The sequence below is a fragment of the Chiloscyllium plagiosum genome, unplaced genomic scaffold, assembly GCF_037043375.1.
Source record: "Chiloscyllium plagiosum isolate Xiang-an unplaced genomic scaffold, Cpla_swu_hap1 HiC_scaffold_18, whole genome shotgun sequence".
In the NCBI taxonomy this organism is placed as follows: domain Eukaryota; kingdom Metazoa; phylum Chordata; class Chondrichthyes; order Orectolobiformes; family Hemiscylliidae; genus Chiloscyllium; species Chiloscyllium plagiosum.
Genome location: NW_028270156.1, coordinates 60,362,139 through 60,378,801, shown reverse-complemented (window position 1 = coordinate 60,378,801; position 16,663 = coordinate 60,362,139). Strand labels below are relative to the sequence as shown.

Genomic DNA, 16,663 nt, shown 5'->3' with positions numbered 1-16,663 from the left:
AGGCCCTATTTTACCCAATAGTGAGGAAATTAGGAAAATCCTCTTTGACCAGGATTGCACGGTGGACAAGCAAGGAGTACCATTATAAAAAAGTATACTCTCAAAGTACAATTCATGGCAGTATGGAATATATCCAAAACAAGGCCACATTGTTAATTGATCTTCTTGTAAAAGGAGTACATTCACCAAACATTTCAAAATTTGTATTAGCCCAAATAAATGTCCAAATTAATTTCAACGGCATGATGAAATGTTAAAGCTAATTTACATTTACCGTGGTGATGTTTATTACTTTTTTCCCCCCCAGTAGGAATTCCATTAATGCAATTTATAAAGCTCGCTGCATGAGAATCTAATGCAATGGAAAATGACAACTTTCATAAATGAGCCAACTCTGTAGACATTTAAGAATTATTAGCCAATCAATCGTACTGCTCATGCAAAGCCACTGACAGTATTCCAGGGGCTTGAAACTTAGTCTTACAATTTTTAATGAGGCTACTTCTCACTGCCAGGAATGGTGTTTCTTTCTGCATCACAAGTTTAGTCTTCAACCAGTCAATGTCTCTTGGCACTACACATATGGAGTGATGACCAACAATAATCTGAAGATGATGTAGAGGATAATTTAACCAACTGGAGTTGGTTGCAAAATAGACATTTCTGCATGATGGGTGGGTGGTGGGCAGGGTCGCAATATTAAGGCACCAAGGAGATTATAGTTGAGAGTGTAGTGCTAGAAAAGCACAGCAGGCCAAGCAACATCCGTGGAGCAGGAGAATTGACATTTCGGGCATAAGCCCTTCATCAGGAATGCCCAAAACATCAATTCTCCTGCTCCTCGGATGCTGCCTGACCTGTGCTTTTCCAGCACCACACACTCGACTCTGATCTCCAGCATCTGCAGTCCTCACTTTCACCAAGGAGGAGATTGTATAATTGCAGTTTGATAGATTTAAAATGATGGTCTGCAGTACAGATACAAAACTACAAATTAATATTGAAGTAGTCAGGGAATGGTGTCAGGGCCAGGGTTGAACGGGACTCTTGCCAAGTCAGAGGACCATCTCGTGAACCTGTCTAAGACTGGCACAGGAGGCTCCTTACTTTAACCACTCTCTGCACCTCACCCAACATCCCCCCGCTTCCATCCCTACCACTCTTGACCCTCTCTATATGCATGGCCAAAGATCTTTGGATAGATTTGAACATTGCATTTCAAGAACCTTTAAGACAATGGAGTTTATAAAAGTTGCTGTTTTTAATAAAGGTGAACCAAGTTTAAAGCACTTTAAAGCACAGAAAAAGATAGAGACAGAAAGTGGAATGTGTCTCAAGCAGTATTTTATAAAAAAGGTCAAGTCTATCATACCCAACATTTACTCATGATTCTTTTATGCTCCAATCCGTCTTTGCTACCTAGCAACAAGACAATCACTCCCCTTGTGATTCCTTTCCAGCTTACGGAAATCTGTTTGCTTTGACATCAGAGTGTAGTAACAAGCAGGAAATGTCAATTGTGGCCTTTTACAACAGACTGGTGAAGATCAGGTGACCACATTCCTCTGCTGCACCTGTTGTGTGTAAATGCAACACCTATTTACCTCGAATAGATTTGTAAAAGACAATCTGCTTGGTTTCAATGAAAGTGATCCCTTAATAAGCTACCAGAAAAAGACAGTACAAACTATTGTGCCAACTATCTCAGCAGTACCTGAAGTTCTCTGCCCAAAGACAGGACTGACTCAGACTGGCATGCCTAAATGGGGACCATAAGGCGGTGACCCATCTGAAACAGGTACCAATCTGATGCACATTGGTCAACCATGCCAACTGAACAAAACTAAACCCCCTTACTGACAGAGTCCACGCAAACATATAAATCAGAAAGAGTAGGATATTTGCCCCATTGAGTCTGCTCTGCCTTTCAAAGAAAAACATGGATGATCTAATTGCTCCGCATTCCCGCTTACCCAAGATTACTTTTCACCCCCTTGTTAAATCAAGAATCTATTCACCTCAGGCACAGAAATATTCAAAGGCTTGCCTTCTACAACCTTTTCAATGAAGAGACTCATGACTTAAGTGGGAAAAAAAATTCTTCTGTCTTAAATGGGCATGTCCTGGTTTTTAGAACAGAAACACCTTGTTCTAGAATTCCACTGGGGGAAGACATCTTTTCCACATCTATCCTGTCAAGACCCTTCAGGATCTTTCAAATCAAGTCAGCTCTTACTCTAAGCTCCAGCAGTACAAGGCTAGCCTGGTCAACCATTCCTCCTAAGTCAACTTGGCCATTTCAGCAGTAAGTTTAACAAACACTCTTCAAGTTGATTCCAGCACATTTACATTCTTCCTCAAAATGTTGACCAATATTGTACTCACTAATCTAGATGTGGTCTTCTTATCTTCTGTAACTGAAGCATAGCCTTCATAGTCTTTTATTCAATGAATAAAAACATTTTATAACCTTTGATTGAATATTTGCTGGACCCTTAAATACAACTTGTGCAATTCATATACAGGTACACAATTCTTCATCTGAAATCCTTGGGGCTAGCTGTTTTTTGGAATTCAAAATAAACAACATTTTCAGTGAAATTTTTAAACATTACCTAACAGCAGATGCACGTGTGAATAGTACAAGCGCTGAGACACGACTGACACCTGCCAGTGCAGGACCACGCCATGTGGGAGTTGGGTCACCTGTCTGCATGCCAAAATGACTCCCCACAAAAAAATTTTCGGATTTCAGAACTTTTGATAAAGGATTATATACCTGTACTCGCATACCCATATCCTCCTACATGTCAGAGTTCAGCAATCTATCACTATTTATTCCAAATGCATTTTTTGTTTTTAAAATTCTTCATGCCAAAATGGACGTTGTCACATTATCCCACAATAATACTTACTTGAACAAAGGCAGTACATTGCTAATCTTCCTTTTTTTTTTTAAGATTCCCTACAGTATGGAAACAGGCCCTTCGGCCCAACAAGTCCACACCAACCCTCGAAAGAATAACCCACCCAGACCGATTTTCCCTCCGACTAATGCACCTAACGCTATGGGTAATTTAGCATGGCCAATTCAACTAACCTGCACATCTTTGGATTGTGGGAGGAAACCGGAGCACCCGGAGGAAACCCATGCAGATACGGGGAGAATGTGCAATCTCCACACAGTCAGTCACCCAATCGAACCTGGGCCCCTGTTACTGTAAGGCAGCAGTGCTAACCACTATGCCACCCTGTGGTGGGACCCTCTCTAAATCAAGAGAGTTTTAGCGAATTAAAAACTATGGGACCTCAAATACATTTGCTTCTCTTCCTTCATTTCCTAATTTCCAAAAACATTTCCTAAAACTATCAACCAGTTCTTTGTCATTTACTCCAATAATTTATGTGGTTTGGTTTGATATTTGGTTTCATGTGCCCCGACAAATCAGCTTGGGAAATTTTATGAATTAAAATGCCTCTGGGTAAACACAAGTTGTTACAGTAGAATTTGAATACAAGCAATATTGTGAAACAGGTTTATAAGAATCTGCAGCCTACGTTCATAGGAAAAAATGAAATCAGAGGTTGTAGCATTGCATTCTCACTCTATTGCAAAGAGTCATCTTGAACCCCCAGCATATATTTGGAATTAACCAATAAATCTGGGACATTTCTGGCTGATCTCACAGCATCATAATTCAAAATGCAGATGACACACTGAGCTTTTGGGGAGTTCATTGGGCAGGCTTTCAAACAGGAATTACAAAAACATTAGCTGATCTAGCATTCGATATCATAGCTAGAACTCATTCATATTGCCTCTGCCCCTCACCCCACCCCCAAAACGTAGAAATGGGGTTACTAAATATCATCAACTATTTCTGCTCCAAATGTGAACCATCACTACAGCATTCTGAGCTACATTCCTACTTATTGCGCTTTTTTTTTTAAAAAAAAAAGGGATTGGTGAGGGGAATTGAAATGGACGGTGACTGGGAGGTCAGGTCAGCCCCTGTGGACCCATGCTCAGTGAGCCATTCCCTAAGTTTACATTTGGTCTCCCCAATGTAGAGAAGACCACACCAGGAACACTTGGTTGGAGAAGAGCCAGGTGAACCTCTCTCTCATCTGGAAGTATTTAGAGCCTTGGATGGAGGTAAGGGGGGTTGTGTACAGGCACTCCCTTTCCAATATGACCATCCTTGGCATCCTCCGTTGCCACAACGGACCAAACCGTAAATTGGAGGAATACCTCACCTTTTGCCTGGGCAGCCTAAAGGCCAGAGGACTCAGTGCTCCAATTTCAAGTAACCTCCATTCTCGTCCACCAACTCCCTTCCCAGCCCCTCCCCCTCCTTTCAACTCCTCCCTGCCACCAACCGGATTCATTCCTCCCATTGACCAACAGGTCATACCCTCTGCCTGTCTTCAGCTATCCCCACTTCACCACCCTTTCCCCGCCACCCTCTTTATCTGCAGCTCTACCCACACCCACTCCAAGTCCTGAAGGGTTACATCTGAAACAGCGACTTTTCTACCTCCTGATGCTGTCTGACTTGCTAATGTTCATCCAGTCTCCTGCCTGGCCTACTTTGGATTCCAGCGTCTGCAGTCTTTTTGTCTCTCGCAGTGCCATAGATCAAAGTTTGATTCCAGCCTTTGGCTGACTGCCTGTGTGGAGTTTGCATGTTCTCCCAGTGCATGGGTTTCCTCCAGGTACTCTGGTTTCTTCCCAGAGTCCAAAGATGTGCAGGTTAGGTGGATTAACCACGATGAATGCGGGATTACGGGGATAGGGTGGATGGCTGGTTCTGCTAGAGATGCGTTATGGTGGGTCTGTGCAAACAACTGACTGAATGGCCTCTTTCTGCACTGTAGGGATGCTACGTTTCTATGAAAAAAGCATCAAATCTCAGAAGACAATGCTGTCAAGTAACAGACTGACTTAGGAACTTATATCATTATGTCAGTAGTTAGTAGCCAAACATAGAAGTAGTAACTTTTCACTAAGTACTGCACTTGTTCACTTGGCAGCCAAAGGCCTCAGAGGCTAAAACGCCTGCTCCTATTTCATATATTATACAGAGTCTGGTTTTTGTTTTATGTAAAAGTTAGAAGTTTTTCAATTGAGGTGACATTATCCTTGATTTTTTTCATGGAACGTGTGCATCACTGGCATGGTCAGTATTTGATGCTCACCCCTCAGTGACTAAAATGGCTTACGAAGCCATTGGGTAATCACGTTGCTATGGGTCTCAATTGCACATTGATCAGACCAGGCAAGGATAACAGATTTCCCAGCAGAAATGACATCAGTAAACTCCGTTTTGCAACAATTAACAAGAGCTTTGTGGTCACCATTGAATGTATGTACTATTTGGAACAAAAATGAATTAATAGTACAAACAAAGGTTAATCGTATCGATATTACAGAGATCAAAGACGGAATCTAAAATATTCAATGGTATGTCACTTTTCAAAAGGACATCAGGAAAGGAAGGCTAGTCTCTCTAACCCCGAGGCTCCCAGCCTCATTCCTAATAAAGGGCTCTGGTTCGAAACATCGATTCTGCTGGTCGTCGGATGCTGCCTGACCTGCTGTGCTTTTCCAGCAACACACACTCTACTCTGATCTCCAGCATCTGCAGACCTCACTTTCTCCAAATAGCTTTGTAAGTACAGCTTGGAATAAGTATGATAGCAAGAAATGATCTTGTGCTGTAAGATATACAATTAAAATGAGTGGAAGTATGATTTAACAAGGGATATTTAAAAAAAAAGAGACTGGTAAATGTCGTCCATAGGCCTCCTATCAGTAGCTCTATGATAGGACAGAGAATTAATCAGGAGATAATGATGGCAGTATATTAGTCATGAAACTTCATGAAGATTGTGAAATGTAAATTGGCAGAGGTACCCTTGAGAAATAATTTAGAGTATTCCTGACAGTTTCTTATAACAACAGTGTTGTTGGGCAACGTGGTGGCTCAGTGGTTAGCACTGCTGCCTCACAGCACCAGGAACCTTGGGCGACTGTCTTCATGGAGTTTGTACATTCTCCCTACGTCAGTGGGGATGTTCCTCTGGGTGGTCTGGTTTCCTTCCACAGTCCAATGATGTGCTAATTAGGTTAATTGGCCATGCCAAGTTACCTAGGGATGTGTAGGATAGGTGGATTAGTCAGAGGAAGTGCAGAGTTACAGGGATAGGGTAGGGGTGGGTCTGTGTGGGACGGCGGTCGGTGTGGACTCAGTGGGCCAAATGGCCCGCTTCCATTTTTCTATTATTCTATGTTGTGGATCCAGTCAGAGATCAAGCTGTTTTGGATCTGGTGATAGCGTAGATATTTTCTAAATCAAACTATTAAGATATATTATTAGTTACTTCTGGAGCAGGTAGGTAGGACAAAAAAGAAGGACCTTTAGCTCAGAGGTAAGGACATTACCCACTGCACCAGAACAGCTGCCTCATTACAGATCAATGAGGGCGGTTTTAATATATTATGTCAGAGTTTAAAAAAAACTCTTATAAATAGTGACTGTAACATGATGGAATTTAGACTCAAGTTTGTTCATAATCCAGGTTACTTTCAATTGTACTAGACTTGAAGTAAGGCTAATTGCAAAGGAATAATGGCAGAACTAGTTGGAGTGGACCAAAGGAGTTTAGCAACAAATGTTGCAAAGGAACAATGTCAGGCATTTAAGAAAATACTTCATGACTCATAATAATGATAAACTCCAGTGAGAACAAATTATTCAGAAGGGTATAAGCCAACTATGATTAACCAGGAAACTTAAGGATAACATCAAATTGAAAGAAAATAAACCTTAGTGTGACAATGATTAATGGTAAGTCAGTGGAATAGGAAAGTTTATAAAAACCAACAAAGGATGACCAAAAAAAACAAATTGAGACTAAATTTGCAAGTAATATCAACATGAAGCAAGAGATTCTGGAAATGAGAGGCCTAAGTGACCATAAGTGAACAGACTGGAGAAGTAACAATGAGGAACGAGGAAATGGCAGAGAAATTGAATAAATACTTTGCATCAGTCTTCACAGTAGAAGACACTAATAGCATTTCAAAGTTACTAAATATTCAAGGGGCAAAAAGGGGAAGAGTATAGAGATACAATAACTATCACAAATTAAGAAAGTACTAGGACATCTAATGGAGCTAAAGAAGAATAAGTCCATTGGACCAAATGGGATGAACTAAAGATATTAAAAAGAAGTAGCCAGAGATGTAATGGATGCCCTGGTAGAAATTTTCAAGAATCTTGAAATTCCAGAAAAATGCTTAAGGATTGCCAATGGAACAAATACCTTGATTCAAAAAAGTACGAGAGGATAATAAAACAATTATAGGCCAGTTTATATCAACTATAAATGATGTAATAGCAGAGCATTTAAAAGTTCCAACTGTAATATGAATGAGAGTCAGCACAGCTTTATATACAGAACTGTATAAAGGAGGTAACAGGATACATAAAGATGAAGCAATGGATTTATTATATTTGGATTTCCAAAAAGATGTTTGCAAAAATACTTAAGTGAAGATAACAGTTCAGTGTTGAGTAATGAGCTCTGATAGAGGATTGCCGAAGAGAAGACAGAGTTGAGATGGGGGAGGGGGGGGATGGGGGAGGTGTTGGGGAAAGAAATGTCAGGATGGCAACCTGTGACTGCTGGAGTGCCAATGGGAACAGTGCTAGAGCTGTATTTGTTTGCAACATACATCTTAATGTCTTGGATGAGGGAGGCGAATGTACTATAGCAAAGTTTACAGATGACTCAAAAATAGGAGGGATACAGACAGGCTAAGCAAGTTGGCAGATGGAACATGTGGGAAAGTGTACTTTGGTGGAGGAATAGATGATCAGAATATTATTTAAATGGAGAAACTGCAAAACGCTGCAGTACTGAGGGAATTGGGTACAAAAGGCTGGCAAATGAGTTCAACAGATAATAGGGAAGGCTAATGGAATTATTAGCCTTTAGTACAAAGGAACTGGAGTTTTAAATAAAAAGGAAGTCTTGCTAAAGCCATACAAGGTACTAATTACATCACACTTGGAATGTTGCAAAGTGTTAATACCCATACTGAAGGAAGACATATTGGCATCAGAGGCAGTCCACTAGATTGATCCTGGGTATGGAGGATTTTTTTGTTAAAATAAGGAGAGAATAAGTAGGTTGGGTTTATACTCCGAGTTGAGAAAGTGTGGAGCTGTAAAAAGCACAGCAAGTAGCGTAGCATCAAAGGAGCAGGAGAGTCAATGTTTCAGGTCAGAATCTTTTGTCAAGGCTGGGGAAGAGAGCTTCAAAATAAATGGGGGGGGGGGGTGGGCAGCAAATAGGTGAATGCAGGTAGGAGGTGGCGGTGGTTGGTCAGTGGGAAGAATGGAGCAGATAGGTGAGCAGGAAGATGGATAGGTCAGATCAAGGGGCCAGGGTGGAGAGGGAATTATTTTAACTGTAGTGGAAGCCCAGGATGGACATGTTGTCGGAGAGAGGGGGTTTGAAATGGCTAGCAACTAGAAGGTGGGGTTGATTGGAGTGTGCGGCTCATAGATGTTCCCTGAACTGCTCCCCAAGTTTGCATTCGGTCTCTCTGATGTAGAGGAGACTACGTCAGGAGCAGTGGATGCAATATACCCATTGGAATTTAGAACAACAAGAGGCAAACTTATTGAAACACAAGATTCGTGAGGACTTAAAACGGCCAAAGTCGAGAGGTTATTTCCCCTTGGAGGATCATCTAGGACCTGTGCACCAAAATCTCAGAATAAGGCTCCCCGAGTTAGGAGAAGGAATTTCTTCTCTCAGAAGGTAGTTAGTCAATCTGTAGACATCTGTACCACACTGGGCTGTAGGATTAAGCCATTAAGTATATTTAAGGCTGAAATTGAGAGATTGTTGATCAGTAAGGGAATCAAGGATTGTGGGTAAAAATGCAAAAACATGGAGTTAAGGATTATCAGATTATCCATGATTTCATTGCACGGCAAAGCAGACAATGGGTCAAATGGCCTACTTCTGTTGCAATGTCTTATGGGTATTTTTGGCTTTATGCATTTCCCCACCCCCTTTGCATTTCCCTCCAGAGCACACGATCATTTTACTATGTTAAAAGCATTATGTAAATGCAAGCTGTCACAGCCATTCAACATTCCACACTAATTATAATGTTGCACAGTTCTGGAATCCAAGTTATAGGAAGAATGTGATTGCACTGCAGGAGAATTTACCAGGATGTTGGAAAGTTGTTTCTTTGGAACAGAGGAGACTGAGTGGGGACACGATTAAAGTGTATAAAACTATGAAGGTTTTATATGAAGATCAATAGGATAGCCAGGAAAACATTTGTCCTCATGGTGGATGGATGAATGATCAGAGTACATAGATTTAAGATAAAAGGCAGAAAGTTTAGAGGTGATGTGGGGAAAAATGTTTTTCACTCAGAGGGTTATGGGAATCTGAATCTCACTGCCATTAAAAGGGTGGTACAGGCAGAAACTCTTACATCATTTAAGAAATATTTACAAGTGCAGAGGCTTTATTAAGGGTTCAATGGTGGAAAATGGGGGTTAGAATAGATAAACTGGAACATTCTTGATGGGCCAAAGAGATTGTTTCTGTACACATGATTAACGATGACCATAAAAAAAGGGTGATTCAACGTAGGGGGACAGAGTGACTGGATAAAACCAATAAAACAAAGCTTAATTTACAGCCAAATAACTTTCTAAACACTCCCTCACAAGCAAACTGACACTTTATCAAAAGGAGATTAATTAATTGGTTTTACTGTAATCTAACACGGTCAAAAGGAATGCTAGAGGCCACATGAGGGAATAGGTGAAAGAATATATTCCTTAAAGTGTTCATTGGTTCTGAATTGGTTGCGTAAACATGGAGATTTGTAATCAGTGGGCCAAGAATTTTATGAAGTGTGGCTAACTGAAATAAAGGTCTCATGTAAAAGTATAGACTTGATTTCGACTTAAGTACAATTACCTTTTGGAGTTTAATCTTTATTCCCTCTTAATGATGTCCCAAACAGTTGCCAACAAGTGACAAAACATACTCCATAAATCAGGATTAATTTCGACCTTTACCTTTGACAGGGATATTGGGATCCTCCTCAGTCCGTTTCCAAGCCAAAAAAAAACTTAAAATTGGCAAAAAGAGAAAAAATATCGCAAATGGTGACAAAACCTAAACGGTTTTTTGATCAGTTTTTACTATGTTGCAGACAATTAATAAGAAGCGGGGGATTAAGAGATCAACATTTCCATTTTAATTTACCTCCAACCCAGGATCACATTCCAAAGGGAGATTCCCTGGAAACTTGAGTTTTCGACATTAAGCAGCAAGTAACCTGACAGTCCCGTGACTCAATGAAATAACTCCACACTTCAAGTGTCATAATCAACGAGGGAGAGAAACGCTGAAAGAAACAGGATTATCAGAAAGGAGAATTGTTTTTCCACTGGCCCGGCCAGGAGGAGCAGTTGGGAACAGGTTAACAGCGATCTCAAACACCGATACATGCAGCCTGTTAATAGCAGTTACGCTAGTTATTGCGAGCTGGTTAACAGCCGACCAACTGGTACGTAACAACCGAGAAACTTTACCCAGTGGGGGAGTCTTACCTGTTACTGGTTAGAGTCAGAAGTCAGTGTAGACTTGTTTAATATTTCCAGTCCAAACTATATTGAAAAACTGGAGCCTCTCTCAATTTGCCAAACAGGTTATTGCTGCCAATTTCCGGAAATGGACCGTGCAAACCTGGTAACTAAAGAAAAGCATTTGTATGTGTGTGTTTTAAAAAAAACACTGGAACACTTTCACTTGAACCCCTTTAAAGGTCCACAACTCGATTCTTAACAGGCATGTCCCTCCCCTCGGCTCGCCACTTCCCCCTCATGTCATTTACATTGCAAATTTGCATTGAATAGTATTTAAACTGCTTTGCTAATGTAGGGATATTTATTTATGGGACACAATCCCGACTGACCGTGCGAGTTGTAGTTGAGGAGGAAAATGTGTTTATTCAGTGAGCTGCTATGATCTGCGTTCTTGTAAAGTTGGAGGTCGCCGTTTCAGTCATTAAAAGGAAATTGTATCAAAGGGGGGAAAACAGGGAAGAATGGAACTATTTGGAATAACACGTTCAAAAAACGCATAGGTAAAATGGGCTGAATAGCCTCTTTCATTCATGTCTGCTTGTCCATGAGCTCTAATAGTGGACTCTTTGTGAACACAGGGTATGGACCATGGAGTGGGATACCCTGAAAGTTTATAGAACAAAGAACTATACAGCACGGGAAAGGGCCCTTCAGCCAACAGTATTGTGCTGAAGGTGAGGCCAAGTTGAACTAATTCCCGCTGACTGCCCTTGGTCCATATCCCTCCCTCGCATATTTATATGAACACAGAACAGTACAGGCCCTTCAGTACTGACTAACCTACACAACCTTCCATGCTCCTGTCCAAGAGTCGCTTAAATGTCCCGAATGTATCTGACTCTACTACCACTACTGGCAGTGCATTCCACATACCCACCACTCTAAATCCAGTTATATGCTTATCTAAAAGTCCCTTAAACACCCATATCGTATCTGCCTCCACCCCCAGCCCTGGCAGTGGGTTCCAGACACCTACAACTTTGTTTAAAAAAAACTTGCCCTCACATCTCCTTTGAATTTCCCCACCTTAAATGCATGCCCTCTAGTATCAGATGTTTTAACTCTGGGAAAAATATTTGCCTGTCAACCCTATCTATGCTTCTCAATTTTATAGACTTCTATCAAGTCCCCCCCTCAGCCTCTGCTGCCCCAGAGAAAACAATCTGAGTTTTTCTAGCCTCTTCCTATAGCTCATACCCTCTAATCCAGGCGGTAGCCTGGCAAACCTCTTCTGTACCCTCACCAAAGCCTCCACATCCTTCTTGTAATGTGGTGACCAGAACTGAATACAGTACTTGAAATGTAGCCTAACCAAAGTCTATATTATAAAGTTATAAGTTGACATGATCAATGCAGACTTCAGTCTGGATAGACAAGCTATTATTTTTCTTTGTTCCCCTCCTTTTTCACTTGTTTTCTGATATGTAATAATAGGGATATAGGCCAGGTAGGCAAGTGGGATTTGTTTAGTTTGCGATTATGTCCAAAATGGATTGGTTGGACCAAAAGGTCTGTTTCCATGCTGTATGACTCTGACTCCATAAGGATTATTTTATTCTTTCATGGTAAGTGAATCATGTTACTCCCATTCCAAAAAGGTGTTCTCTCACTTTCTCCCCAAAAGGCCTCTCTGTCTCTTTAACATTTACAATCATTAATTTCCCTTTTCATTGCTATGGACCACACCACACCTGAGCCATTCACTTAACAGCAAATGCGTCCAAGTTTAGTGAGTAATACATTTGACAAAATGTTCAGTTCAATAATGCCTTGTCATGTGTTGCAAATATTTGGTCCTTTAAGAATTACTGTTCAATAACAGACCGAAGAGTCTGTTTCCATGCTGTACATCTCTATGACTCTTTTCCAGGAACTTGTCGTCTTGTATACAAGAGAAAGCTGAAGTGTATCCTTATTGATTTCAGAACCACGCCATCATTGGAGTTCCCTACAACTAACTTCTTATGAGAACACTGCCATAACAAGGACCATAGTAGTTCAAGGAAAAAGCTTACCACTACTACTTTAGGCAGAATGGAGATTTGCTATCAAAAACTCTTTGACTGTATTACTCACCTCCTGAGAATCTAATCTTTGCTGTGCTTAAGAATTATATTATTGAATAACAATGATGTTCAGAAGGAAGGACTGTGGACAACTCCAGAGGTGAGTCTGATGTTGAGTACAAGGTAGATACAAAAGCAGTGTTCAGACATGTCAGAGTGGAAACAAATAACCAGATTATCACCAAGAGCTAGTGGGAGAATACTACGGTCAAGCATGGTAAATGGCAGAGAGGTACAGTCAACCTTGTAAATCTTTTCTGAACCCTTTCAAGTTTCACACCATCTTTCCAATAGGAAGAACAGAATTGCATGCAATATTCCAACAGTGATCTAACCAATGTCCTGTTCAGCCGCAACATGAACTCCCAACTCCTGTACTCAACTTGAAAGGGTTCAGAAAAGATTTACAAGGATGTTGTCAGGGTTGGATGATCTGAGCTACAGGGAGAGGCTGAACAGGCTGGGGCTGTTTTCCCTGGAGCGTCGGAGGCTGTGGGCTGACCTTATAGAGGTCTACAGAATTATGAGGGGCATGGATAGGATAAATAGACAAAGTCTTTTCCTTGGGGTTGGGGAGTCCAGAACTAGAGGCATAGGTATAGGGTGAGAAGGGAAAGATATAAAAGAGACCTAAGGGGCAACCTTTTCACACAGAGGATGGTACGTGTATGGAATGAGCTGCCAGAGGAAGTGGTGGAGGCTGATACAATTGCAACATTTAAGAGGCATTTGAATGGGTATATGAATAGGAAGGGTTTGGAGGGATATGGGCCGGGTGCTAGCAGGTGGGACTAGATTGGGTTGGGCGGGTTGGACCAAAGGGTCTGTTTCCATGCTGTACATCTCTATGACTCTATTCCCTATACCTACCAGCCTTTCCTTTCACCCTAACAGGAATATACTTTCTCTGAATTCTTGTTATCTCATTTCTGAAGGCTTCCCATTTTCCAGCCATCCCTTTGCCTGCGAACATCTGCCCCCAATCAGCTTTTGAAAGTTCTTGTCTTTCTCCAATTTAGAACTTCAACTTTTAGATCTGGTTTATCCTTTTCCATCACTATTTTAAGTCTAATAGAAGTATGGTCACTGGCCCCAAAGTACTCCTCCGCTAATACCTCAGTCACCTGCCCTGCCTTATTTCCCAAGAGCTGGAAATGTGTTGCTGGAAAAGCGCAGCAGGTCAGGCAGCATCCAGGGAACAGGAGAATCGACGTTTCAGGCATAAGCCCTTCTTCAGGAATGGCAGCATCCAGGGAACAGGAGAATCGACGTTTCGGGCATAAGCCCTTCTTCAGGAATTTTATTTCCCAAGAGTACGACAAGTTTTGCACCTTCTCTAGTCGGCACATCCACATACTGAATCAAATAATTGTCTTGTACACACTTAAATTCCTTACCATCTAAACCCTTAACATTATGGCAGTCCCAGTCTATGTTTGGAAAATTAAAATCCCCTACCAAAATTACCTCATTATTCTTACAGATAGCTGAGATCGCCTGACAAGTTTGTTTCTCAATTTCCCTCTGACTATTAGGGGGTCTATAATACAATCCCAATAAGGTGATCATCCCTTTCTTATTTCTCAGTTCCACCCAAATAACTTCCCTGGGTGTATTTCCGGGAATATCCTCCCTCAGCACAGCTGTAATGCTATCCCTTATCAAAAATGCCACTCACCCTCTCTCTTTCCTCCCTTTCTATCCTTCCTGTAGCGTTTGTATCCTGGAACATTAAGCTGCCATTCCTGCCCACTCCTGAGCCATGTTTCTGTAATTGCTATGATATCCCAGTCCCATGTTCCTAACCATGCCCTGAGTTCATCTGCCTTCTCCGTTAGCCCCCTTGCAGTGAAATAAATGCAGTTTAATTTATTAGTCCTACCTTGTCCCTGCCTGCCCTGACTGTTTGACTCACTTCTGTTCTCAACTGTACCAGTCTCAGATCGATCTCTTTCCTCACTATCTCCCTGGATCCCACCCCACTACCCTACTAGTTTAAATCCTCCCGAGCAGCTCTAGCAAAATTCCCTGCCAACATATTAGTCCCCTTTCAATTCAGGTGCAATCCGTCCTTCTTATACAGGTCACTTCTACCCCAAAAGAGATTCCAATGATCCAAAAATGTGAATCCTTCTCCCACACACCAGCTCCTCAGCCATGCATTCATCTGCTATTCCTATTCCTGCCCTCACTAGCTCATAGCACTGGGAGTAATCCAGATATTACTACTCTCGGGGACCTCCTTTTTAAATTTCTGCCTAACTCTCTGTAATCTCCCTTCGGAATCTCAACCTTTTCCCTTCCTATATCTTTGGTTCCAATATGGACAATGACCTGGCCCCTCTCCCCCTTGAGAACATTCTGCACCCTCTCTGAGACATCCTTGATCCTGGCACCAAGGAAGCAACACACCATTCTAATTTTTCGCTGCTGGCCACAGAAACGTCTGTCTGTACCACTGACTACAGAATCCCCTAACACAATTGATCTCTTGGAACCCGATGTGCCCCTTGTTGCATTAGAGCCAGTCACAATACCAGAAACTTGGCTGTTCATGCCATCACCCCCTACATTTTCCAAAACAGCATACCTGTTTGAAGTGGGTATATCCACAAAAGACTCCTGCACCAGCTGCCTACCTCTCTTACCTTCCCTCTCTCTCTCTCCCTTTCAATGAGGTCCACCTGGCTGACCTCATTACACTCAGTATATTGACCTTATTAACTATCTCCATTGGAGTGGAAGTAAATGATCCTCAATGCTGCAGAACTATCTGATAGAATAGTCTACAGTGAGGGGACCGATAGACAAAAAAATGCCACTTAATGGGGGAGATTTTCATCCCTTACCTTTCTATGCAGGGAAACAGCTTTCATTACCACAGAATGTTGGGTTAGTGCATACCTGCGGAGAAGGTGAGGACTGCAGATGCTGGAGATCAGAGTCAAAGTGTGTGGAGCTGGAAAAGCTCAGCCAGTCAGGCAGCATCCGAGGTGCAGAAGAATTGACGTTTCAAGCTCAAGCCCTTCATCGTTCCTGCACCTTGATGCTGCCCGACCAGCTGTGCTTTTCCAACTCCACACTCTGACTTAGTGAATACCCGAACCACAGAAAAAGTTCCAGGTTCAATTCCACATCAGAGCAAAGTCAACTGAGTGCCGGCATAGGGAGTGAGATTAGAGAGATGGAAATTGCTTTGGGTTCTTATTTTCTCTGCTGCACAGAACATGGGAGAGAGAACATTGGCAAGGGCAGCTCCTTGTCTATTAATTACTTTTTGGATCACTATATTTCAAGTTGTGTAAATGTCTCTCATTGCCCAGGCATTATCTTCAGTCTCTCTTTTAAAATTGCCTTCAACTTTCTACTCAGACTGAAAGATTAATTCATTTGTTTTCTTCATTCCAGCCATTTACAATGTTAACCTCCTATTTCCGGCGAAGGTATTTGAATTACCTGCCAATTTTGGGCCCACTTCTCCCTCTATTAAATATTTGACTTCCTTCAGTCCAAATTCCACCCTAATCACAGCACCAACACTACGAATTTGTAGATATATTTTCATAAGACATGGTGCCCACATTTTGCAAGTATTCTGCAACCCAGGATTGCCCTCTACTGCCTACTTCAGAATCTTCTAGACAGACACCAAAATAATATATATCTTTGCCTTTATCTATCATTCAGCATTGATCTCCATTACAGATGAGATGTTAGATGAGAATTTTGTTGTCATTTAACATTGACTTTATAAAGATGCTATCAAAGTAACTGTATAAAAAATGTTAAAAACATAGCTATTCTAAAATCAGGTTTTTTTTAAAGAAATGTATATTTTTAATAGTTGATTTCTAAAGATTGCTTTTTTTAAAAAAAAATTCTGTGATTCAGGTAATCTCC

At 41.4% G+C, this 16,663-nt stretch overlaps 1 protein-coding gene and 1 long non-coding RNA gene across 8 annotated transcripts in view; one reads left to right on the top strand and one right to left on the bottom strand.

The window, feature by feature from the left end:
- Positions 1–10,893, bottom strand: part of LOC122558104 (EF-hand calcium-binding domain-containing protein 4A-like) — a 141,278-nt gene extending 130,385 nt beyond the window's left edge. For 5 of the 7 annotated variants that reach the window (XM_087996724.1, XM_087996721.1, XM_087996718.1 and 2 more), the window contains exon 1: positions 10,662–10,893. The gene's annotated coding sequence lies outside the window, so the exon portion shown is untranslated. Of the gene's footprint in view, positions 1–10,314; positions 10,457–10,661 lie in introns of all 7 variants that reach the window. The other 2 variants (XM_087996720.1, XM_087996719.1) reach the window with 1 other exon arrangement.
- On the top strand, positions 10,172–13,026 carry LOC148146988 (uncharacterized). The gene is made up of 3 exons (XR_015760206.1): positions 10,172–10,214; positions 10,326–10,618; positions 12,623–13,026. It is a non-coding gene; the product is annotated as an uncharacterized LOC148146988 (long non-coding RNA).
- Positions 13,027–16,663: the final 3,637 nt, after the last annotated feature.